Genomic DNA, 25895 nt, shown 5'->3' on the forward strand with positions numbered 1-25895 from the left:
TGCCTCCTGGCAATAATGCTACATTTCTTTCCCTCCCTCTCTCCCTCCTTCTTTCTTTCTTTCTTTCTTTCTTTCTTTCTTTCTTTCTTTCTTTCTTTCTTCCTTCCTTCCTTCCTTCCTTCCTTCCTTCCTTCCTTCCTTCCTTCCTTCCTTCCTTTCTTTCTTTCTTTCTTTCTTTCTTTCTTTCTTTCTTTCTTTCTTTCTTTCTTTCTTTCTTTCTTTCTTTCTTTCTTTCTTCCTTCCTTCCTTCCTTCCTTCCTTCCTTTCTTTCTTTCTTTCTTTCTTTCTTTCTTTCTTTCTTTCTTTCTTTCTCACTATGATAGTTAATTTTATTTGTTCAAGGGCTCATATTGCAAGCATTAAACCAAGTATGGGCTTTGATTCTATGAGCCCAGATTCACATATTTAGGAAGATAAACTGTGATCCACGTATATGGATGAAAAACTAAAGGCTCATAGTTAATCACATTGTAGTTTTAAATATCTACAGCCGAGAAGCCAGAAGTCACCTGTCTTTTAGATCTTTCTGGATGTCCCATAAGGTATCTGCTCTTTTCTTGAGCTGAGGAACCTCATCATCCTTTAGCTTCTGGTTGATAACACTGGTTAATCCCTGAGCAATCAGGATACATGGAAGGCTCAGGAAGACTTCGTTCTCCATGCCATGCATTCCCTTCACCATCATTGACACTGGATGAATCCTGGATAGATTTTTCAACATGGCTTTAATAGGATCAACTACACTTAATCCAGTAGTCCAGTTGGTATATCCTTTTAGCTTGATGACTTCACACACACTTTCAAGCACCATGTTATGCATTTCCTTCCAATTTGCACTGTTGTTGTCTGTTCCTGTTTCTAGTTTCAATTCCTGGAGAGAAACACCTACCGCATTCACTCTACTCTACACAGCCACACTTGAGTCGCCATGTTCTCCCAAAATCCATCCATGGCAGCTGCTGGGACGAATGCCAATTTTTTCAGCCATAAAATAGTGAAATCTAGCAGGATCCAGACTACACTCACTTCCAGTCACACAGTGCTTAAATCACTAAGTCCACTTAGTTTCCAGGTAGCATATCTGAGAATATCTACTGGGTTGGAAACCACAATTATGATACAATCAGGACTGTACTTGACTATCTGAGGAATAATGAACTTGAAGACATTTACATTCCTCTGCACCAGATCGAGCTGGCTCTCTACCTCTGGCTGGTGGACTCCTGCAGTCACCACCATAATCTTAGAGTTGGCAGTCATCGAGTAATCTTTATCTGCCACAATTTTAGGTGTTTGAAGAAATAAGCTCCTATGTTGCATATCCATCATTTCTCCTTTGAGTTTATCTTCCAAAACCTCCACAAGGGCAAGTTCATCAGCCAGAGACTTTCCCAGAATGCTGATGACACATGCCATACCAACTTGTCCAACACCCGTGATAGTGATTTTATTGTTTGGGATGGTTGCCTATTTTTCAGCAACTGGTGCGATCAGTTTTTCCTTTAAGAGTTGCCATTGTGCCCAGAGAGAAACTGCTGTAAGTGTCACGTGAAGAAGACAGTGTCAGCTTCGTGCCAGTAATGCTACATTTCTTTAGTTCACTCATTCTTAGTGGCGGTTATCTTGTTCCAAGCAAGCAAAAATCGATTCTGGGAGGAGAAGAGTGTAAAAAAGTGGGGAAAAGAAAGTATGAGAAGCATTGGTCTATCCCATTCACTTTCACACTTTTCTGGAGATGACTTCTGACCTTTCTCTTTTGTCCTTCTGGATAAGCATTTGCTTTCAGGCTCTTTTACTGGCTGTCCTTTCCTGCCTGGCATGCTCGCTCCTGTAGATGTCCATGGCTCACTCCTTCTGTGTAAATCATCCTATTTTAAATCGCAATCTGTAATTCTCTCCCCAGCACTTCACATCCCTCCTGCCTTGCTCTGTTTTTTCCATAGCGCTAAGTGCCCTAGTCTATAATTTACTGATATATTATGTTTATTATTTATTGTCCCATCTTCCTTTTCTAAAGTATGAACTTCATGAGAATGAAGATTTTTGTTTGTTGTTTTTTTTCAGTGATATCTCAAGTATGTAGAGTAGTGCCTGGCATATGGAAGATGCCCAATGACCAAATAAATGAATTTCAGAAGTACTTCTCTAAAAAGAACATATAAACTTTGCACTTCCCGGCTCAACTCTTTCAATAGATTTCTGGTACCTACAAGATAAAGGCCAAAATTCACAGCATAATATTTGAGGTTCCTTATGAAGAGAAATCTTCTCTCTTTATTTTTTTAAAATTTATCTCTGTTCCTTTGCAAGATGCAGGATTGTATTACCTAGACACCCATTTGAACAAGGGTTTTCCAAGCGTAGATAGCTGTTGCAGCTCTAACCAAACCATATGGGACATGTGCCCTAGAGGAAATATGGTTACTTTTAACAGAGGAAGGAAAGGGGTTACTTGCAAGGCAAAAATGGCACATATTTGCTATGTGCTGTGATCATGGCCAAAGTTAGAGACAGAATTCTTTTGGGCTGATCTTAAGAATCTAGGCATTCAAGTCATTCATGTCCATTGAAATACAAGGTAGATTTCAAGTGGCTTGAAATGAAACTGAGGGAAAGTTCGCTCTTATAGTTTAATCAAGCACAGCACAACAGAGAAAATTGATGACACAATTGGGTTAGTGTTAACAAGACAGATGTTTGACTCCTTGAGTGAATGCAGTTTCTATCTTGTTGAGCTCTAGTGAATAAAAACAAAGAGAAATAGAACAAAATTTAAATATATAAATCACCTTGGTATCAGGCTTCTCTCTTGATTTATTGGCAAAGGAGTGTGATATATAAGCAGAAAGAGGGCTAAATATGGCAAAGAATAGTGTAAGAGCAGAAACAAAATTGGAGAAATAAAGGCATGAATGATAATTATGTGAGATTCAATCTGCTTACTTAATGAAAGTAATAACCACCTAAATAATATTCATCTGACTGATGATTGGGTCATAGTTTAGCCAGAATGTTAAATAGCATACTGTCATATATTTATGTTTATATATTTGATATATAATTAAATATGAATGAAAAAATGAAAGAGAAAATAATACCAGGAAGGCAATATCACACTAGTATTTAATCCTGTAAAACTCTACACACTGGCTATAGTGGAATCACAAATTTGACTCATGGCCTACTAGAAGTCTAGGATAAAAGGGAAATGGAATCCATTATACATCTCTTTGTGCCCCATTATTCAGAAGAAACATAAGCATTTATAACACTGTCACAAAAGCAAATCACCCAATCAACAGAGCCTATGTGATAGAGTAGTCAACATCCTTAGTGAGAGCACCCTTAAACACTCCATGTGACGGCAAAATTGTCTGCCTGTAGCCCAAGACTCACTCCGTGCCAGATAAGCTGACAACATCATGTCAAAACATAAATCTGTTGGAGTAATTAAATGGCAGTACAAATGTTGTAGGGCTGTGCAAAGCTGAGGAATAAGGAAATGCACCTGTGATCTCTTCAACAATCAGATAGAATCAGGGTAAAAGACCTAAGTGAAATAAGTCTTCTCAAATTACGTTCTCTTAAAAGAAGCCTGTGATAAGATGAATGTTTCTTCTTAGGATAACTTGGATCCTTAGATTGACTTTTTTTTTTTTAAAAAAAAAGCAAACATAAGATCATCTGAAAGAAGTAATCCTAGAAATTACTACAGAATCCTACAGAAAGTCATTTTTTTTAGGAAGAAAATAGCACACACTAACTTCTAACATCATCTTCTTCTCAATTTCTTCTAAGCATAAGTCAAGTTAAAGAAAGCAAAGATTAAAATAATCACTAGCTGTAAAGCAGGGATGAGAGTCAAAATATTTAACAGTCTGGCAGCGGCATGGACCAATCAGAACAGATGCTTGATGCAACCTCTTGTACTGGGATAGGATTTTGGGTGCCTGGGCCTCCTCCTGTGCAGGACATTCACCTTTTAGTTACTAGGTGGTGGTGGCAAAGGGCCAGCATGAAAGGACCCAGAACAGTAGCTGTTTTCCAGTGAGTATCTGAGTATTTAATATTTTAACACTGGCTCTTGAAGAAATGGCTGATTCTAGGTCTGGGGCATACAAGATGATGCCTGGAAGCATTCTGTAGTGCAGAGAGGAGAGAAGAGCTAATAAACAAAAAACAAAGCAGGCAAATGGAAAAACACAATAATAGTATGTCAAAGAGACAAATGAACCAACAGAAAGAGGTCTCAATGGCCAAAGCTGGGGCAATTTGAACAACAAAATAAAATAGTACTAGATTATAAAATATATATATATATATATATATATATATATAAAATAAAATATCCATGAGTCCATGCTGATATAAATAAATGCTTATAAGCAAATAGATAAGAAACTGTAGATAAATATCTCTCACAGATAATTTCTAAATAATTTAGGGAGAGATTCCACATGTGAGGTGGACTATAACTCCCCAAATTTTAAGTATGACCTGCATATGGTAACTTCCTTTCCAAGAGAACAGCATGGAAGGGGTGGGAGAGTAACTTTATAGTGGGAAAATCTGATCCTCGTCAAATACTAATTTAGTCAGACAATCAACAACAACAGAGAAAAATTGTATTGATAGTATGATACCCTTGATACAATATGATGAGAACAGCATTTGCCTGTGTCGTCTTCCTCCCCAAAACCCATACTTTCGGTCTAATCATGAGAAAAACATCAGACAAATCCTAATTGAGGGACATTCTACAAAGCACATAACAGCACACCTCAAAACTATTGGAGTCATCAAAAATAAGAGAAATCTAAGACACTGTCACAGCAAAGAGAGCGCTAAAGAGACATGATGACTAAATTTAATGTGGTACCTTAACAAGGACATTAGGTGACAACCAAGGAAATCTTAGTAAGTATGGACTTTAGTTAATAATAATGTATCAATATTGGTTCATTAGCTGTGACAAATACTAATACTAATAGAAGTTGTTAATCATAGACAATAGGATTTAGAATATATGGGAACTCCGTAGTATCTTCACAACTTTTCTGGAAGTAAAAAACTACTCCAAGTAAGATTTATTTTTTCTTTATACTGAGATGTAATTCATATGCCATAATATCTACAACCTGGATTTAGTATATTCACAAAATTTTGCAACCATCACCACCATCTAATTTCAGAACATTTTTGAAACCAGAGAGAGAGACCCTGCCTTATCCATTAGCAGTCCTGTATGCACTCCTCCAACTCCCGGCGACAACTAATTTACTTTGTGTTTCTAAGAATTTGTCTATTCTGGACATTTTGTATTAAGAAATTCATCAATATGTGGTCTTTTGGTCTGGCTTTTCGTATAGCATAAAGTTGACAAGGTTCAACCATGTTGTAACTGGTATTAGTGCTTCATTCCTTTTTTATGGCCAAGTAATATTCTGTGGCATTCTATACCTTATTTTGCTTATCTGTCATCAATTGATGGATATTTGGATTGTTTTCACTTATTAACTATTATAAATAATGCTCTGAATATTCTTGTACACGTTTTGAATGCTCTTGATGATATACTTAGGCGGAGAGTTGCTGGGTCATATGGTAACTCTATGTTTAACATTTTGAGGAACTGCCAATCCATCTCCAAAAGTGGTGCACCATTTTACATTCCTACCAGCAAGGTGTAAGAGTTCCAATTTCTCCAGATCTTTACCAACACTTGTTATCATCCATCTTTTGGTTATAATTGGTGGGTGTGATGTGTTATCTCGTCGTTTTGATTTACTTTTCCCTAATGAATAATAATGTTAAGTATCTTTTCATGTGCTTATTAGCCATTGGTATATCTTCTTTGGAAAAATATCTACTCAATCCCTTTGCCTATTTCAAAAATTAAGTTGTTTGTCTTTCTGATGTTGAGTTTCAAAATTTCTTTATTCTATTCTTTTCTTTTTTTTTAAGTGTGAACAGTGCAGGGGTGGGTTAGAGAGAGAGGGAGAGAATCTTATGCCGACTCCTTGTTGAGTGTAGACCTGGATGTGGGGCTAAATCTTAGGACCCTGAGATTGTGACCTGAGACAGAAATCAAGAGTTGGATGTTTAACTGACTGAGCCACCCAGGAACCCCTATATATTCTTTACATCTTTGCCCAGTTCTTCATTTTTCTTGACTCTTGTGCATTAGAAAAAGCAGGTACCCCTCCCAGTCTTCACAGACTGGCCTTGTACTAGAGAAAGCTTTACCAATTAGCTCAACCAGAGATTCTGGGAAACTCTCAACCAGAGATTCTGGGAAACCCATGTTCTAGTCCAGCCCACTTTCTTTGTTCTTTGCAACTGCCAGGCATCTAGGGTATGCCAAGTTCTATCATTGCACCAGGACAACCAAGACTAAAGTCAATTCCTTGGGCATTTCTCGGGAAATTGCATTATGGACATTCACTCTAATTCTTTCCCTCTCTGGGAAGAAGCTGGGATCTGGGTTTTTTCATTCACTCACTCTGTGCTGAACTTGGAGGGGAGGTACTACAGTGAATGCCATCCCGAATCTCCAACCCTGTTCTTACTAGTTTCTGTACAGCAAGATTATGCCAGGTATCATCAGCACTCCAAGGCAGGCAAGTCAGAAGCCAGTCCTTTGGGTAGCCCCCAGAAGAGTTGTGGCATTAGACAGCAGAGCAACTCTTGCACTCCCCTGGAAGAAGCAGTCAGCTGTGGTTTTTGTCTGCTCACTCTTTGATGAGCCGGGGGAAGCAGCTATCTGTTCTCTCTCGGGCACTTAGACTGTGGCGGACTGTTTGAGATCCAAGATTGGCAAAACAGAAGACAGTCCCCTGGAGAATACCCTTAGAAAAATTGGGGCACTGGATACTCGCACCAATTCCTTCCCTCCCCTGGCAGAAGCTGGGAGTTAAGGGATCTCTGCCTAATTGTATGTTGCTGTGCCAGGGGTAGATATTCTGGTAAGATGTTCTGAATCTCCCTACCAGCTTTGATGAGTCTGGTTTCGTATTCCACTCAGGATGCCGAAGGCTATCAATTAGTTTCTGGATTTCCCTCAAGGGGAATTTTTCCATGCATTGCCGTTGAATTGATGTGTTTATGTAGGAAGAAGGGTCTAGGTCTTCCTATTCCACCATCTTTCTAATATCACTCCCTGTAGTTTTCTTTTCTTGTGATATTTTTATCTGACTTTGGTACCAGGGTAATGTTGGCTCCATACAAAGAAGTAGGAAGTTTCACCTCTCTTCTATTTTTTGTGAAGAGTTTGGAAAAGATGTGTTAATTCTTTTTAAAAATGTTTAGTAGAATTCAGCAGGGAAACCATCTGGTCCTGGGCTTTTCTGTTTGGGGGGATTTTTTTTTTTTTAATTCCTGGTTAAATCTCTTTGCTTATACTAGGTCTGTTCAAATTTTCTGTTTCTTCTAAATAACTTTATAGTTTGTGTGTTTCTGGGAATTTATCCCTTTCATCTAGGTTATCTCATTTGTTGGCATGCAGTTGTTCATAGTATTTTCTTATAATCCTTTTTATTTCTATAAGATCTTTAGTAATGACCTATTTCATTTTCTGAATTTAAAAGTTTGGGTCTTTTTTTTTCTTGTTCAGTCTTGTGACATTTTTGTCAAGTTCGTTGATCTTTTCAAAGAACCAACTTTGGTTTTGTTAATTCTATTTTTTATGTTTATTTCCTTTAATCTGCATTTTAATATTTATAATCTCCAACCTTCTCGTGCTGGGTTTAGTTTGCTCTTCTTTTTCTAGTTCTGTAAAGGAAATAGTCAACAAAACCAAAAGACATCCGACAGAATGGGAGAAGATATTTGTAAATGTCTTATCAAATAAAGGGCTAGTATTCAAAATCTATGGAGAACTTATTAAACTCAGCACCCAAAGAACAAATAATCCAATCAAGAAATGGGCAGAAGGCATAAACAGAATTTTCTTGAAAGAAGCCATACAAATGGGCAACAGACACATGAAAAAATGCTCAACGTGACTCAGCATCAGGGAAATACAAATCAAAACCACAGTGAGATACCACCTCACACGAGTCAGAATGGCTAAAATTAACAATGCAGGAAACGACAGATGTTGGCAAGGATGCGGTGAAAGGGGAAACCTCTTACATTGTTGGTGGGAACGCAAGCTGGTGTAGCCACTCTGGAAAACAGTATGGAGTTCCTCAAAAAGTTGAAAATACAGCTACCCTATGACCCAGCAATTGCACTACTAGGTATTTACCCCAAAGATACAAATGTAGTGATCTGAAAGGGTACCTGGGGTGCCCGATGTTTATAGCAGCGAAGTCCACAATAGCCAAACTATGGAAAGAGCCTAGATGTCCATCAACAGATGAATGGATAAAGATGAAGTATACACACACACACACACACACACACACACACACACACACACACACACACACACACACACACACACACACACACACACACACACACACACACACACAATGGAATATTACTGAGCCATCAAAAAATGAAATCTTGCCATTTGCAATGATGTGGATAGAATTAGAGGGTATTATGCTAAGGGAAATAAGTCAGTCAGAGAAAGAAAATTGAATGATTTCACTCATATGGAGTGAAGAAACAAAACAGAGGATCATAGGGGAGGGGAGGGAAAAATAAAACAAGATGAAATCAGAGAGAGAGACAAGCCATAAGAGACTCTTAATCATAGGAAGCAAACTGAGGGTTGCTGGAGGGGAGGGGGGTGAGAGGAGGGGGTTACTGGGTGATGGACTTTAACGAGGGCATGTGATATGATGAGCACTGGGTGTTATGTGAGACTGATGAATCACTGACCTCTACCTCTGAAACTAATAATACACTATATGTTAATTAATTGAATTTAAATTAAAAAACCCCTTTAAATAAAGAAAACCGGAAACAATCCAAATAAATACCCATCAGCAGGTGCATGTAAAAGTGAGTTGCATAACCCTACAGTGGAATATTACTCAGTAATCCAAAGGAATAAACTTGGACCACAGAGGATATTTAGGGCAGTGAAACGACTCTGAAGTATACTGTAGTGGTAGATACATGTCATTATATATTTGTCTGAACCCTTAGAAGGTACAACACTGTCAGTGAACCCTAAAGTAAATGGATTCTGGAGGATAAAGATGTGTCAGTATTGCTTCATCAGTTGTAACAAATGTGCCACTGTGGTGCTGGGTGTTGATTGTGGGGGAGGCTATGCATGTGTGTGGGGTGCAGGTATATGATAAATCTCTGTACCTTCTGCTCAGTTTTGCTGTGAACCTAAAATTCTAAAAAACAAAAGGTTTCTTTTTTAAAGGAAAAAAATTTTGTGTATTCTAAGTAGTGTATTGTTGGATCTTTTTTTTTTTTTAATGATTCTGCTAATCTCTGTCTTTTAGTTGATGTGTTTAATTCATTGACATTTAGTTTAAATTACTGGTAAGGTAAGATTTACATCTGCTATTTTTGTTTTCTATACATCTTATGTCTTTCTAATTCCTTTGCCATTTCTCTTACTACATTTTTTTCAGTTACCTTCTTAGTGGTTACCCTGGAATTTACAATTGGCAATTTGTAACAATCCATGTAGGATTAACACCAATTTAATTTCAATATCATACAAAATCTCTACTCCTATATAGGTCCATTTTTCCCTTCTCTTTTGGATTTTTGTCATATTAATTACATCTTTACACATGGTGTACTTATCAACACAGATTTATAATTATTGCTTTATGAAGTGGTCTTTTAAATCAGATTAGAAAACAAGAGTAACAGAAAATACATTTATACTCTATTTTACATTAACCTACATTGTTACCTTTCCTATGGTCTTTATTTCTTCCTTTTTTATTTGAGTTAGTGTCTCATGTCTTTTTATATCTGACTAAAGGACTCTAGTATTTCTTGGAGGGAAGGTCTACTCGTGACAAACTTCTCAGTTTTTGTTTATCTGGGAATGCCTCAATTTTTCCATTTTTGGAGGAGAGTGTTTCTGAATATAGAGGTCATTGCTGGCAGAGTTACCTCTTTTCTTTCAGCATTGTAATTATACCATAGCACTGTCTTCTGTTATCTGTTGTTTCTTTTCTTTTTTTAAAGATTTTATTTATTTGACAGAGACAGACAGCGAGAGAGGGAACACAAGCAGGGGGAGTGTGAGAGGGAGAAGCAGGCTTCCCGCTGAGCAGGGAGCCTGATGTGGGGCTCGATCCCAGGACCCTGATATCATGACCTGAGCTGAAGCCAGATGCTTAACGATTGAACCACCCAGGCGCCCCTGATATCTGTTGTTTCTGATGAGATATTGTCTACTAATCTTATAGAAGCACTTTCTGTGATGAGTCACTCCTTTTTTGATGCTTTCAAGATTCTCTTTGTCCCTGTCTTTTAACAGATTAATTGTGATATGTCTTAGTGAGGATCTCCTTCAGTCTATCCTTTTTAGAATTTATTGAGCTGCTTAGATGTGCAGATCAATTTTTTTCATTGTTTGTGATGTGTAAATAATTTGGCCATTATTCAATCAAATATTCTTTCTTCTCCTTTTTTTCTCTCCTCTCCTTCTGAGAGTCGTGTCATTTGTATGTTGGTATGAATGGTATTGTCCCACAGGACTCTGGCTCTGTTTCTTTTTCTTCCTGTTTGCTTAGACTGAATAAAATCAATCTACTTTCACTTTGTCTGATTCTTCCCACTGCTCAAATAAACTGTTGAGCCCGTCTTGCAAATTTTTCGTTTTAGTTATTATATATTTCAATTCTAGAATTCGTTTTTTTATAATTTCTATTTTTTATTGCTATTTCATATTTAGTGAGACATAGTTCTCTCACTTCCATTTAGTTTTTTAGACTTTTTTTTTCTTTGAGATGTTTAAAAAACAGCTTATTTAAAGTCTTTGCCTATTAAACCCAAAGTCTTGGCTACCTTGAGGACAGTTTCTATTTACTACTCCCCCACCTTGTATGGATAATACTTCTTGTTTCTTTACCTATTTCTTTGTTGTTGTTGTTGAAAACTGAACATTTTGTTTATTTTTATTTTTTAAAAAATTTATTTGAAGAGCTAGAGACAGCCAGCGAGAGAGGGAACACAAGCAGGGGGAGTGGGAGAGGAAGAAGCAGGCTCATAGCGGAGGAGCCTGATGTGGGGCTCGATCCCATAACGCCGGGATCACGCCCTGAGCCGAAGGTAGACGCTTAATGACTGCGCCACTCAGGCACCCCCAAAAAGTGAACATTTTAAATAATATAATGTGGTAACTCTGGGAATCAGTTTCTCCTTCCTTACCAAGTTTTTTAAATTTTTGGTATATTGTTTCTTTGGTGAATTTTCTGAACTAATTCTGTAAAATCTGTATTTTGTCATGTGTGGCCAATGAAGTCTCTGCTTAGTTAGCTAACTAGTCAGCTAATGACTAGACAACTGTTCTTAAACACTTGGAATAAGTAAGTCTCCCAGGTTTAGCAAAAGTCACTGTGTACATGTTTGGAAATGCTTTCAGTCACTTGGGAGTTGAGAACTCTGTATTAACCTTTACATCCTGCTTGTGCAGAGCCTCAAGTTCAGCCAGAAGTGAGAATTAAGGCTTCTAGATTCCCAGGAATATGTCAGAGTTTTTAAAACCCCATTTGGACAGCTTATTGTGCTTTTCATTTTAGGCTTTTTGGTTAGCCTTTTAAAAATTTCTCTGTTATCTACCACTTTGGGCAGCAGTGATGTTAAACAATTGCCACTGATTATTTTCAGCAAATGCCCCAGAGAATAGACTGTTTACAGTAGGAAAGGTCCAAGTCCAGTCCAATAAAGACAAGACTTGTGAGACAAGAGGGTTGAGAGGGCTCTTCCAGGGAATGACCAGATAGATCAATTAATGACAGTTCTCTCCAAATGAGGCTTTCAGTGGGATCCAACCCCATTATTCCTCCTCCAGTGGCTGTAAGGCTGCTGATTTTCACTGTGATTTTCCAGTGTTGGTTTTCAAATACACTTCTGGAAGTTTTCATAGTAATAGGGGAAGCTAAAATCTGATAAAGCTCACTGATTTACCAATAGTTAGCCTTTTAAAAAAAATAAATGCTTCCCAGGTACCTTCAAGCCTTTGGTTAATTTCTAGAGTTCTGAAAATGTTGATTTTGACAATGTTTGCCAGTGATCTCATGACTTTTATGGAGGACAAGCTTTTTGAACTATTTTACTCTACTAGTACCAATGATATCACCCCAAGAAATTCATTTTTTAAAATATCTTAACACTTGGTTTGGCCATACAATGTTTTACAGCTGAATATCAGCCTGATTCTTTTAAAAAATTTATTTATTTATTTATTTTAGAAAGAGGGTGTGTATGTGTGAACAGGGGGAGGGGCAGGGGGAGAAGGAGAGAAGCAGACTCCCTGCTGAGCACGGAGCCTGAGGTGGGACTCAAACCAGGGTCCCTGAGACCTGACCAGAAACCAGGAGTCAACTGAACCACGCAGGTGCCCCTAGTATCAGCCTGATTCCTAAGCACAGTTGGCACAGTTTACCAACTGTGAACTAATCTAAACATTATTTTTCTCCATATCCAGAGAAGAGATTGATAACTTTCTTTTAACTCTAGTGTTGTCTGGAGATCTTTAGTAAATGTCTGGCCCTAAGCCGCACAGCTGGAAGGTGTTAATTATTTCCTTAACATCTTCCAGTTAGTGTGTAAAATTCAGCTGCTTTTATTTTTTCTGCTGAGATTACCCTTGACCCACTAGTCATAGCATCAAACAGAATTTCTATTGCTCTCTCTCTATCACACACCACTCCGGCTTCATTATATAAAGGCCCTATTCCTGATTTAGTACTAAATCACTTGTTTAAACCTGTTCTCAAAATCGCTTCATATTAAAAAATGCATCTTTAAAGAAGCCAGTCTGCTTGTATCACAATTTTAAAAAGTTCTCCAAACCAAGAACCATATCAAACATGGCTGCACATATTTTGCTGTTGTAATTTCAGTAGGTTTTATGCAGGAAAGTGAGAAACTGGGAAAGAAAACAGGGAAGGTGCAAAACTACTTAAAGCAGTGCATTTCAGCCCTGGCAATACCTTAGAATATACTGGAGAGTTTAAAAAATAGTCATACCTGGTCTCCTCCCCAGAGCAATTATATCAGAATCTCTGAGAATTGGAACCACACATTTGTATTTATTGAAAGCTTCCCAGGTGATTCTGAAATTCTATCAGGAATGAAAGCCACTAGCATAAAGCATGTGCTGAAGTACATTGCTACTCCTTGTCTCCTTTACAAAAATAGTTGGGAAACCCCAGCACTAGAAGATCTGCCCTTGAGACACTTGGAATATGGAGAGGAAGGATTACATTGCAGCAAATGGCCTGAGAAACTGCAAGTTTGCAGACAGAACTAGAAACGAAAGCACACTCTGAATATCTCTGTGTAATGTGTATGGAAATTAGTTACCAAGTTAGAAGACAGAGTCCTGGGTTCTATGCAACAACTAACACGTACTGAATATTTACCTGTGCCAGTCTCTATCTTGTAGTAACTAGCTTGGGTAAGTTATTGAACTAGATCTTGGGTAAGTTATTTGTAATTTCTGGATATGGGCATCTTCCAGTAGGCAAAGTTTTTAACTTAATAAGTATTTTGCCAAGTTCTACTATGATTATGTTCTTTCTGCTTTGGAGGTTTCAAATATAATTTCCTTTATAAAGAGGTAATGCTAGAAAAATAGGTTTTGTTTTTTTAATGCCCTTAGTTAAAAAAATAAAAGTCTGAAGCAAAAGTGTTCCCAATTGGGGGAAAAAAAAAGTTCAGCTGTCTATAAAATTTGGAAGTCTGGAAACCACTCATTTGGAAAATAATATCTGTATTTGATGACTAGCTTAAGGAACACTGATCTAAATTACTCAACACCAGTGTTTGTAAAATCTTATTTTGAAATGTGAAAAGTGAAATACCTTTATTTTTCCCATCATGGCTTATTGAAGAGGTGCATTTAGGATTTCCCTTGAATTTTTTATTTACAATTTTATTTTATTTTTATCAACTTTTGCACTAGAGCTTACTAAGAGAATAATAGTTTTATCTAGCACTGCTAATAGCAAATTTAATTTGTTTCCAAAAGATTTTTGCCTCTTGAGATCAAGCTAAATGAAAAAAAAATTACACATTTTCTTTGGAAAGCTCTAGCTTTTCAGCTGGAAATCTTATATTGATGAGCTGTTAACCTTTATCCTGTATCATTAACAATCATTTGAAAACATTATAATCATTTTCATAATTGAGGCAGAATACTCCAGCTGTGTCATTGTGTCATTTGGAGTCCCTGTATGAAGAAATCATCAAGTCTTTAAAGAATAGGTCCCCAGAGGGATGTGGGAGTGATTGAATCTGTTTTTTTTATTCTTTGTCCATATTCTTTTTCTCTAAGTGGGCCTATTTTAGTTTCAAAGATGCAGACTCCAAAGACCAAAGAATGTATGGTGTTTCCAAAAGTAATACCAATGGTTTTTCTCCCCTAACTCCTCTCTATTCTGTGTGCCAGTCTTGTCTGTCTAAGCAAAGCAAGGAATTAAAACATTGTCCTGTGTCTTCAATATATATACAGGGCAAAACTGGATGAATGAGATCTCAAACTTTAATGCTTAATCATGAAATCATCCGAGTAAACTTCAGAGATTAAAAAAATTCTTCATAACTAGAACAGCTGGTACAGAGTAAGTGCTCAATCAATATGAAAGAATGCATGAGTAGTCGTCAGATAATTCAATAGGTACCCAATGCCTTTGTACTCTTAATTGTTGCATAAAAACTTAAAGAACATTTCTCCAGTCCTGTATCTCTCCTGTGCATCTCAAGAATGGTTCATTTCTATGTGAGATAAACCACTTATCAAAACATTTCTATTGAGTTTTTCATATTTATTCAGAGGAGATAATTGTGTAAAGATATAGAAAGGAACCATTAATTCTTACTAAAAAATAGGAGCTCTGGCCAAGTCCATACACATGCCCAAATAGCCTAGTTTACCAGAGATGACAGTGTTACAAAAAATAGTATCATATCCCAGGTCTCCTGATTTCCAATACAGAGCAAATATTTGGACCTTAAAGCCTCTCCTTCAACTTGTACATTATTATTTTGTCATTTGGGTAGCTAGATGAGCAGATCAAATCATTTGTTTTGAAGATCAACCTGTTGAGAGTTAGTAAGAGTTATTTGTAAGCACATGTGTCTTTTGTCATGTTACTCACTGTATCTGAAATTGCAGTTTACTCATCTGGAAATAAGAATACATCTGTTCGTATGGAGGTTCCTCAAAAAGTTGAAAATAGAGCTACCATACGACACAGCAGTTACACTACTAGGTATTTACTCCAAAGATACAAATGTAGTGATCCGAAGGGGCACCTGCACCCCAGTGTTTATAGCAGCAATGTCCACAATAGCCAAACTATGGAAAGAGCTCAGATGTCCATCAACAGATTAATGGATACAGAAGATGTGGTATGTACGTATACATATATATGTATATGTATACACACACACACACACACACACACACACACACACACACACACTGGAATACTACTCAGCCATCAAAAACCTGAAATCTTGCCATTTGCAACAATGTGGTAGAACTAGAGGGTATTGTGCTATGCAAAATAAGTCAATCAGAGAAAGGCAATTATCATATGATCTCACTCATATGTGGAATTTAAAAATAAAACAGAGGATCATAGGGGAAGGGAGGGAAAAAAATAAAACAAGATGAAATCAGAGAGGGAGACAAACCATAAGAGACTCTTAATCATAGGAAACAAACTGAGGGTTGCTGGAGGGGAAGGGGATGGAGGGATGGGGCAGCTGGGTGATGGACTTTAAGGAGGGCATGTGATGTAACGAGTACTGGGTATTATATATGACTGTGAATCACTGAACTCTACCTCTGAAACTGATAATACACTATGTTGATTGAACTTAAAAAAAGAATACTTCTCTTCAATGCTGCTAAATATTAGTCTTTGATATATGTTATCTCTCATATCAAACACACTCAGAGTTCATTGATTTTCCATTTTTTCTCATCAGTGGCAATCTCGATACTATACTCATTGTAATAATAAAGTCATGACTTACTGAATGTGATAAAGAATTCTGGGAGGGGATGGAGCACTTGCTGTACTTAACAGCAAAATGTGAAATAGCTGCTATTTTGAAATTTGGCAGCAAATATTTCATAGAAATGAATTCCATGTCCAATCCATCAACATGTTCTATATATTCAACTCACGAAAGCTGTCCCAAATCTCTCCACTTCCCTCTGTACACCTTACTAGAGCCCTACACCAAGTACCCATCATCTCTGACTTGGAGCATTCTAACTGTAGCATCTACTTGTCCTCGCTTCCAATCTTGCCTACTCCTTTGGTATCTGTTACTCAATGCAGTATCCACAATGTTTTTTTGTAAACCATAGAACAGTTATCCAACACTGAAAATTTTCATTAGAATAAAATTCCCACTTTTTGCCGTGGCAACGAGCCCGCTTCATTCTCTGGCTTCATGTTCGTATTTGTTTCCTGGGCATGCCAAATGACAAGAAGCGTGGTGGTTTAAAACAACAGGGCTATGTTCCCTCACAGTTCTGGAGACTCAGTGTCCAAGTCAGGGTGTCTGCAAAGCCACGCTCCTTCTGCAGAATGGAAGAATTCTTTTTTGCCCTTACCAGCTTCTTGTGGCCCCAGACATTCCTTGGTTAGTGGCAGCGTGACTCCAATTTCTGTCATCTTTATCTTTACAAGGCCTTCTCTCTGTGTGTACATCTTTCTCTATCTCTTACAAGTTCAGGCTCATGGATTTAGGGACTACTCTATTTCAGTATGCTCTCTTCTTGATCTTTACCTTAATTATATCTACAGAGACCCTGTTTCTAAATAAGGTACCATTGTGAGACTCTAGGCAGACACGAATTGGGCGGAGGGCACACTTCAACTCACTACAATCTTGTGGCTTGTTCCCTTTCAGTCATTACATTGTAGCTGCCTTGACCTACCCACTTCACTCACTCCCCAGGGCTTCTATATATCCCCTTTTCTCCTCCTGGAACATCTGTATCCCTGAAATTAGCATGGTTAGCTTCTTACCAGTTAGCTTAAATATCACCCCTTCAGAGAGACTTTGCTTGCCCTTGGCTCAGGAAATAAAATAACACAAGTTACTTGCTATTCCATTACTTTGTTTTATTTTCTTTGTTACAATTATGACTTTCTGAAGTTATCTTTTTAATTTTTTTATTAATCTGCTCTCCTTGCTTATTTTTAATCTTATACCATTAGATTCCAACAGAATATAAAATCCATGAGAACAGAAACTGTACTTACATTTTTCATTATTATATCTCCTGTATACATCTCAGTAATAGAAACATAGTAGCACTCAATAAATGTTTGTTGAAGGAATGAACAAGTAGGAGAAAGGGTATGAATTAGGGGTTAATTGACCAAGATCCTGGCCCGCCCTCTGTCACTAGCTAGCTATGTGACCTCGGATGCCACAAATAATCTTTATATTTTCAATTTCTCCATTTATTAAGTGAGAGAGTTGATTACTGAATAGTTTTCTGGTTAGAAGACTCTTTTACTACAACTTTCAATAGGTGCTTGACCAAATTTTCATCAAAGAGACAAAGTTTGCAGATAGAAATGTCCATATACTTTGAATAAAGCCTGTCCTGTGGCTAAATTAGCAAATTAATTGGAGAACTCTAAGTTTCAATATGATTTTGGGAAAGCAATCTTTTTTCCTTAACAGTTAGTTCTTTCTAAATGTAGTCATCGATTCTATTTTCTATCTTGTCAATTGGCTCTTGAGCATATTTCAGATGGTTTTGATCTCATGTAATAGCCTGGGTCAGAGACTCCATTGTTCTGGAGGTCGGGTTTTGATTTGCTTAAGCACACCATGTTAGAAAATTTCTGATGGCTGCAAAGTGGTGATGACAATAAGATTACTAACATGCTCACAAGTTCAAAAGAAGATAAAATTTGAATTTTCTTTTAATTCATTTACTTTAAGAGCAATTCAGATGAATAAATGACTTCTAAATATGCCTTCTAGAAGTTTTTTGGGTTTGTTTGTTTGTTTGTGTGAGAATTCTACACAATGAATCCTGCCTGAGTACAAATTCTGAAAATGTTTTCTAGAGAAGAATAGAAAGAAGATATTTTCAGCTTTAAGCTGACCTTTTCCTGGAACAAAACATCAAAAACAATAATACCTCAATACAAAGAAACATCAGCTTTCACTGGTGATTCCCACGTCTGCCGTTGTGCTTATTATCTGACTAACAGAACACATTTTGTTTCAGCCTCTGAGAGGATATAATATGTAGCCCCAAACACATGAGAACTGACCCTAAATCCAAATGTGTCCTGTATTCAGAGCAACTGCTACCCTTTTGGCTATCTCTGAGATGTATGTATTTGGAAAGTTTTTCTTTGAAATTTTCATCCCAACAATAACAGTTTATAAATATGATGCTTCAGATCCCTATTATAAGAGCATGCAGTTATTCAAGCTACGTATAAATAGTTTGACTTGCAATAAACCATTCATAGTCCTTAACCCAGTTCCTCTTTGGCCAATAGGGGTCAGCTGGATATTAGCCAAGATGCAAGGGTGGTATGTGATCAGACAACCACACCTCTCTCTGGGAGAAGTTGATGCAGACACACGTTTTCAGTTGTTCTCAGCCATCAGATAGCTGTTGATATCTTTTAACAGGATAACTAGAAATGAAGGACAAAGTTATATACAGACCTAGTATTTCCAAAAGGCCTGTTCTCTGGCAGCTAGCATGGTGAATTTTCAAGTACTTTATTCTGAAAAGAAACATTCATTTCCTATGTCATTTATTTAATGATAAAAAGTATTCTTCATGAAGTGAGAACCATGAGAGAAGGAACATACAATTGCATATACTGAGTATATAGTTGAAACAAAACATGGTGTGGAAGGGAGGAAAAGATCCAAGGCATCTAAATCATAAAACTGTAACCCTATCTGCATTGGGGCCCCTCACCTCCCTCCTCATTTCTTCCTGTTTTCTATTTCTTGCCTTTCTTCCTTTCCTTTTTCTTCTTCTACATAGCTAAAGATTTTTGCCTACCCCTTATTATTTACTTGGGATATTTTTCTGGAAGTAAAATGACTGGGTCAAAGGAAAAACATGAACTTATAAAAATTTCTAGTAATCGATATTTACTAGTCTGGTTGGCAGCATCTGTGTTTATCAGCAATTGCATTCATACAGGAATCCTTCCTATATGGAAACTATATTAATAACAAAACAACTATTGAGAATTGTTAGGGATCTAACATAGTCAAGGCATTGTGGTAATACAAACAGTCTGAGAGGAATTTTGATCTGGAAAGTTCTGAATCAAGAGATGAGAATAGTACACAGAAAAAATTAGGAAAGTGCAGTGTTGACTTACCCGCACAGTCTTCTAACTCTGAAGATACAGAGATACTTCTATGCTTGGTGGAGGTGAAGTTCTGGTTAGCCTTTCTGTTATTATCATATTAAACTATAAAATTGCTCATAGCTAAGTGGGAAATCTTCATATCTGTATTTTCCCAGTAGTCAGAGTCATTAACCCTGATATTGACTCTCTATCCCACGGAACAAAGCACTCTAGACTGAATTTATCAGCTTTGCCCCACTTTTCCTCTGGAGATTTTCTGACGGGAAGGAATACAGTTCTCAAACCTTCGATCTCAGCTTTTGCCTCAGTTTTTTTCTCTCTTCCCAGTCTTCTTTGCAAGAACATTGAATATTGCTCTTCTAAATATGTTGCCTCCTTTCTACCTTTCCAGCCTCTGCTTCCCTATTTTTCTAATTATTGTCAACATGAAGACATTATATAATCAGGTACCACCACACATAGTAAAATATCATATTCACTGTAGATATGAAAAAAAAAAAAACAACCCAGGACAAATCTGTGAAGGTTGGAATCATCTTGGAAAGCTTAACGAAAATCATGAGTCTGTCTCGATTCGGGTCTGATACAGAGATAATTCTTAAGAGCATTTAAGCAACTAAAAGCAATGAAAATTAAAGTAAATTGAGGGGGGTTATTAAAGGAGTGCTGCAAGTTTAGCACCTTGAACATTCTGCCTACTTTCGTCTCAAGATTGAGGAGCTGAAATTAAACGGCATGTACACTGTATCTACAGTGAAGCCGTAGGTACACCTATAATAAAGATAAAGATATAGATAGCGTTGATTCATTCAAATTCATTTTAAATCCATGCACAATTTGACTGATTAATACGTACACAAAATGTAATAAGCAATCTAGTCAAAATGTTGAAAAAGGCCAGTTTAATGCACAGACATAATCTTAATTTCTCAAGGGTCAGAGTCCTCATTTTTTCATATATAGTACACAAAATGCTTAACCTGCTTTTACGATTCTCAATACTACAGTAATCTCATGTAAGTATACAGAGTATGTTGTATTTTCAGATTGGCCACTGATAGTTCAAACAGATTTTTAAATTATTTTGCCTTTATTTTAATGTAAATTTTTACTGCCAGCTTGAGAGAATATTTGTTTTAGAAACAATTTGAAGTTGGAATCCTTGATTGCTTTTAACGTTTTTGGTCAGTTTCTTGGAAGTTTAATTTACATATAATAAAATTTATCAATTGTGGGGCGCCTGGGTGGCACAGCGGTTAAGCATATGCCTTCGGCTCAGGGCGTGATCCCGGCGTCATGGGATCGAGCCCCACATCAGGCTCCTCCGCTATGAGCCTGCTTCTTCCTCTCCCACTCCCCCTACTTGTGTTCCCTTTCTCGCTGGCTGTCTCTATCTCTGTCAAATAAATAAATAAAATCTTTAAAAAAAATAAAATTTATCAATTGTAAGCCTATAAATTGATGATTTTTAACAAACATACACCGTTGTATAACTACTGCCATAATTATTATATAAAGCATATCAAAAACTTTCCTTACAGTTTTTTTTTACGCAATCTTCTTAACACCTGCCAGTGACCAGTAATTTGCTTTCCATCATTCTAGTTTTGTGTTTTCTAGAATTTTATATAAATGAAATCATATGGCATGGGTTCTTTTATGATTGAATTCCTTTGCTGAACATTATGATTATGATGTTTATTCAGGCTGTGGTGTGTGTCAGTAGCATACTCTTCTTTCTATTGCACGAAGACATGAAAAGTAAGACCACAGAAAGATGTAAAAAAAAAAAAATTCTTTCTGATGACAATAAGTATTTTGGAATGGCTATACTAAGGAGTCCCAAAGAGTTAACTTATCACCCTACTTGCAACTAAATCATTGACAGAGAAATGAGCTCATTGGTATGGCAAGGAAATCACCAGAAAATTAATTGAGCCTAAACAAATTCATCTTAACTCCTATGACTCCTCCAGCATAGACATGTTTGTTTTTTTGGCACTGAATTAATTTGAAAAAGTCTCTGGTGCTTCCAGTATGTGTATGTTTTACTTCTAAAGTAGTTAAACAGCTTTTAAGAAATTCTTCCCTTGAACTGAATGACAATGTTCTTCTTGGGAATAATAACATAAACTTCATTCACCTTTTTCATTGTTTATCCCGCTGTTCTTGTTAATTAGCAGAGACATCTGTGCTTACCTACACTGTATTTTTCCTTGTACCATAATCTTTTTGCTGCTAATGACTTAACCCACAGTGATGATATACGCCTGGACTTTATAGAGAATGAAATTGTGAGTAAAGGTGCGCAAACACTATTAAAGCACAAACAAATATAAAAAGTTCTTACAATGAGGAAAAAATAGACAAGCTTCAAGTGTTCAGTAACCTTTTAGTTTCCTTTCTTAAGCTTAGCAACCAAGGCTGCTATACTTCAATGCTTCTTCCATGTTGTAGAGTAGAAGAAGAAAATATTTAGTTTTTTTATTTTTTGATGTGTGGTTTGGTTTTTATTGAGAAATATATTTTACAGAGAATGATGCATAGATAATATAAATGTATTGATTAAAGAATAATAGTAGAACAAATACCCATATTCTAACCACCCAGTTTCAGAAATAGAACATTATAATTCCTCTGTGTATCTCAATCCTGTGACATTCCCTTGTTTTCATTAGAGATTAGGGATGCATGTATATTCCTAAACAATACATTGCCTTTTACTCTCTTGGCCCTTTATATAAGTCTAAGCATCAACACGAATGAATCTCACAGACCAGTATTGAGCACAGAATAAAAATCACATCACAAAAAGATAATCACTATGTGATTCTACTTATATAGTGGGCCAAATAGTATTTAGTTTTGTTTCATATTACTAAGGCTATTATAAAATCCAGTTCCTCTCACTGAGAAAAACATGTGCTACTAAAAAGCCAGTGGATAAATTTAAAATGGAATTATACATTCAAATATACCAAAAGAAGGTAGGAAATGGAGGAACAGAGAAAGGAAAAAACAGAGGGACAAAGAGACATAATTCCAAACAAGTAATAAAATGGCAGACATAATTCCAAACATATCAATTTATTACATTAAACATTAATGGACTAAACATTCAAAAGGCAGATACAATCAGAATAGTTAAAACTGAAAAACTCCAGGGTGCCTGGGTGGCTCAGTCTGTTAAGTGTCTGTCTTTGGCTCAGGTCATGATCCTAGGGTCCTGGAATTGAGCTCCATGTTGGGTTTCCTGCTCAGAGGGGGGTCTGCTTCTCACTCTCACTCTGCCCCCCACTTGTGCTTGCTCTCTCTCTCTCTCAAATAAACTTTAAAATTCTTAAAAAAAAAAAACCTGAAAAATGCCATATAGTAAAAGTAAATGGTTGGAAAAACAATATGCCATACAAATATTAAGCATAAGAAGGTTAGAGTAGCCATATTAATATCTGAAAAAATAGGTTTTAAGACAGAGTATTACCAGAGATAAATAGGAATAATTCATAATGATAAAAATGTCAGTTCATCAGGAAGACATCTAGTCATAAACATGTATGCACCAAATAAGAGAACTTCAAAATACATGAAGCAGAAATTGATAAAATTAAATGGAGATCAGACAATTTTACAGTTACAGTTGAAGAGTTTAATGTCATTGGCCTGTAATGGATGAGACAACTAGACGAAAATTTAGTAAAGACATGGATTTTAACAACAGTACTAAACACTTTGATTTAATTGGTATTTATAGAGTTCTGTAACTATGGAATACATACTTTTTAAAAGTACATGTGGCATATATATCTATTTATTATAGAACATATGCTGGGATTGAAATGAAATAGAGTAAAATCTCTATTCAAAGCAGAATTAAGTAGAAATCTGTCTATCTATTCACACACACACACACACACACACACACACACACACCAAACTTTGACATAAACTCATTAGTGTTAAAAAATTCCCAGCAACTAATGACTGAAGAACTTTCTCAATCTGATGATGTGTATTTACAAAAAACCTATAGTTATAATCTTAATTAATGATAAAATATTGAATATTTCTCCCTTATGAGAGAGAACACAGCAAGAATTCTCACTCTCACCAGTTCTAGTCAACATTACACTAAAGCTTGACATTAATTTACCATGATTGATTTGAATCTATCTGAGCATATCATCACCACTCACAAGTTTTCGAGCCCAAAATGTAGTTGTTCTCCTTGATTGCTCTCTTTATTTCACCACCTCCACAACATTAATTTACCCCTAAGTGATTTAAATCTGTCTGCAAAATATTTCCATTCTTCTCCACCTGCACTGCTATGTCGTAGGTTAAGCCACCACCATCTCTTGCCTTGACTTAAAATAGTCTTCTCACTATTCTCCTAGTTCCCACTCTTGCATCGCCTATAATTCTCAACATAGCACCCAGGGAGGTCCTTTAAAAACTTTCATCAGACATTCTCTCTCTTGGACTTAGAATCACCCAATTTCTTACTTAGTGAACATTTCCTATGAAGGAGTAATTCATTTGCAGTGTAGGAAGGGACCAAATAGCTCTCGGAAGACATCAAATTATATAAAATGAACCATTTAGTTGAACTCAAGACATTGAAGCAACCTACTAAAATGACCTGTTTTATGTGTATGAATAGCAATGTGGGGTTATGTGAAGTAACCAGTAGAATAGCTTTTTCTGCTGTCTCTTTTGGGATTTGGGATTGGAGGGGGTGGTGGGGGTGGGTGTTGTATTACTACCACTGAAAGTAGCTTCAAACTCTGAAACAATACATTTGAAAAGCCCATTTTTTTCTTGGCAGCTCCCAAGTTAGAGAGTGTGGGTGGCAGTTGATTTCCCATTTTCACTTGGTGCCAAATTCCTCCAGGTTCGATTTGACCAAAATAGCAGGTAACTAACTTCAGTTGAATGATAAGAAGCTTAGCTGAGGAGGAAGGAGAAGAGGGAAGGATAGAGGTACCATTGACTTGGTGTGTTTTTGTTTTTGTTTTGTGGCAAATGTAGATGTCAAAATATTTATTTGACTAAATGTTTTATTTTTAGTGTTCTTAGTATTGGTGGTGCTTTTGTTAGATTCACTTACCTCTGGGATCTTGTGGGAAGCTGTTGGCTCCAATTTACTTCTTTGCAGCGTAAGTTCAAGGGTGATAGGTCATTATGTCATAGAGCAGAAGACATTCTGGTTGAATCACTTTTTATGTTGTGACAGTGAGAAAAGTGCCATGCAGGGATATTCATCATCCAGGAGATGCCATTATAAGAGATGGAAATAATAATAATAATAATAATAATAATAATAATAAAAAATAAGTCAGTGAATTGATTGCAGAAATGGCACCAATTTTTTCACTACTTACAAACTTGCCCTTTGGTAGTGCCGTCCCAAAATGAATCATATGACTTATTTGGATCAACGGGATAGGCTCCAGCCAGAAGCTGACAGCTGACTACAAACACACAAGTGACTTAGATTGGCAGAATTGCAGAGCTGACCCCCAACCTAAATTGTTGATCCGTAAAACTTTGCATGATGCTAAATAGATGGTTCGGCCTCTAATTTTGGGAGTCGTTTGTTATGCAGCAAAAACTAGCTATTACACTAAGGCAATGATAACAGATCCATTCTAAGTACCAGAAAAGAAAACAAGATCCGTAGAATATTTTATCTACTATTGTAAAGCATCAAATTAGTAGCCATTCTCAAAACTGGAATCAAGAATTATCTCTAGGAACATTTCAAGTGCTTGAGTATTATTGTACACTCTTCTGTAGGAGAGGTCAGTAAACACGTCTTTATTGACTGTGTTTGACGCAGAGGAGCTGGGATAGTTTCAAGGTTGTTTTGCTAAAGTGCCTTTGTTCTTTTAAAGTTTAGTGAAAGGCTATTTGCCATGAGACTCTTTCCATTGTGGTCTCATTCTTATATGTCTTATTTTCCATAAAAGTATTAAAAAGACTCCCTAGGAGGGGAACCTGGGTGGCTCAGTTGGTTAAGCATCTGCCTTTGGCTCAGGTCATGATCTTGGGGTCCTGAGATTAAGCCCCGTTGTGGGCTCCCTGCTTGGCAGGGAGTCTACTTCTCCCTCTCCTTCTGCCCCTCTGCTCATGCTCTCCCCCCCCCAAATAAATGAATAAAATCTTTAAAAAGAAGACTCCCTAGGAGACTTCACTACTGATTACAGAGATGGCCTCTACTGAGAGGAAGAAATGTTGAATTATAGCTTACTGTAATATTTATGAAGGACCATCATATTTTTTTTGTAAATTTAAGAAGCTAGGTTTGAGGTTATAGAGATAATTGGAGGCCAAAAAGTAGACTTTATTGCCTCTTTGAAATTTCAAGTACCTTGAAGCATGCCTTCTAGCAACACAGCA

The 25895-nt window shown here is 36.8% G+C and overlaps 1 pseudogene; it reads right to left on the minus strand.

Annotated features, from left to right (window-relative positions):
* Positions 1 to 505: 505 nt before the first annotated feature.
* Positions 506 to 6544, minus strand: LOC103672521 (annotated as a pseudogene).
* Between the last annotated feature and the right edge of the window lie 19351 nt (positions 6545 to 25895).

This window comes from Ursus maritimus, unplaced genomic scaffold (assembly GCF_017311325.1).
Source record: "Ursus maritimus isolate PB19 unplaced genomic scaffold, ASM1731132v1 scaffold_2, whole genome shotgun sequence".
NCBI classification, from domain to species: Eukaryota; Metazoa; Chordata; class Mammalia; order Carnivora; family Ursidae; genus Ursus; species Ursus maritimus.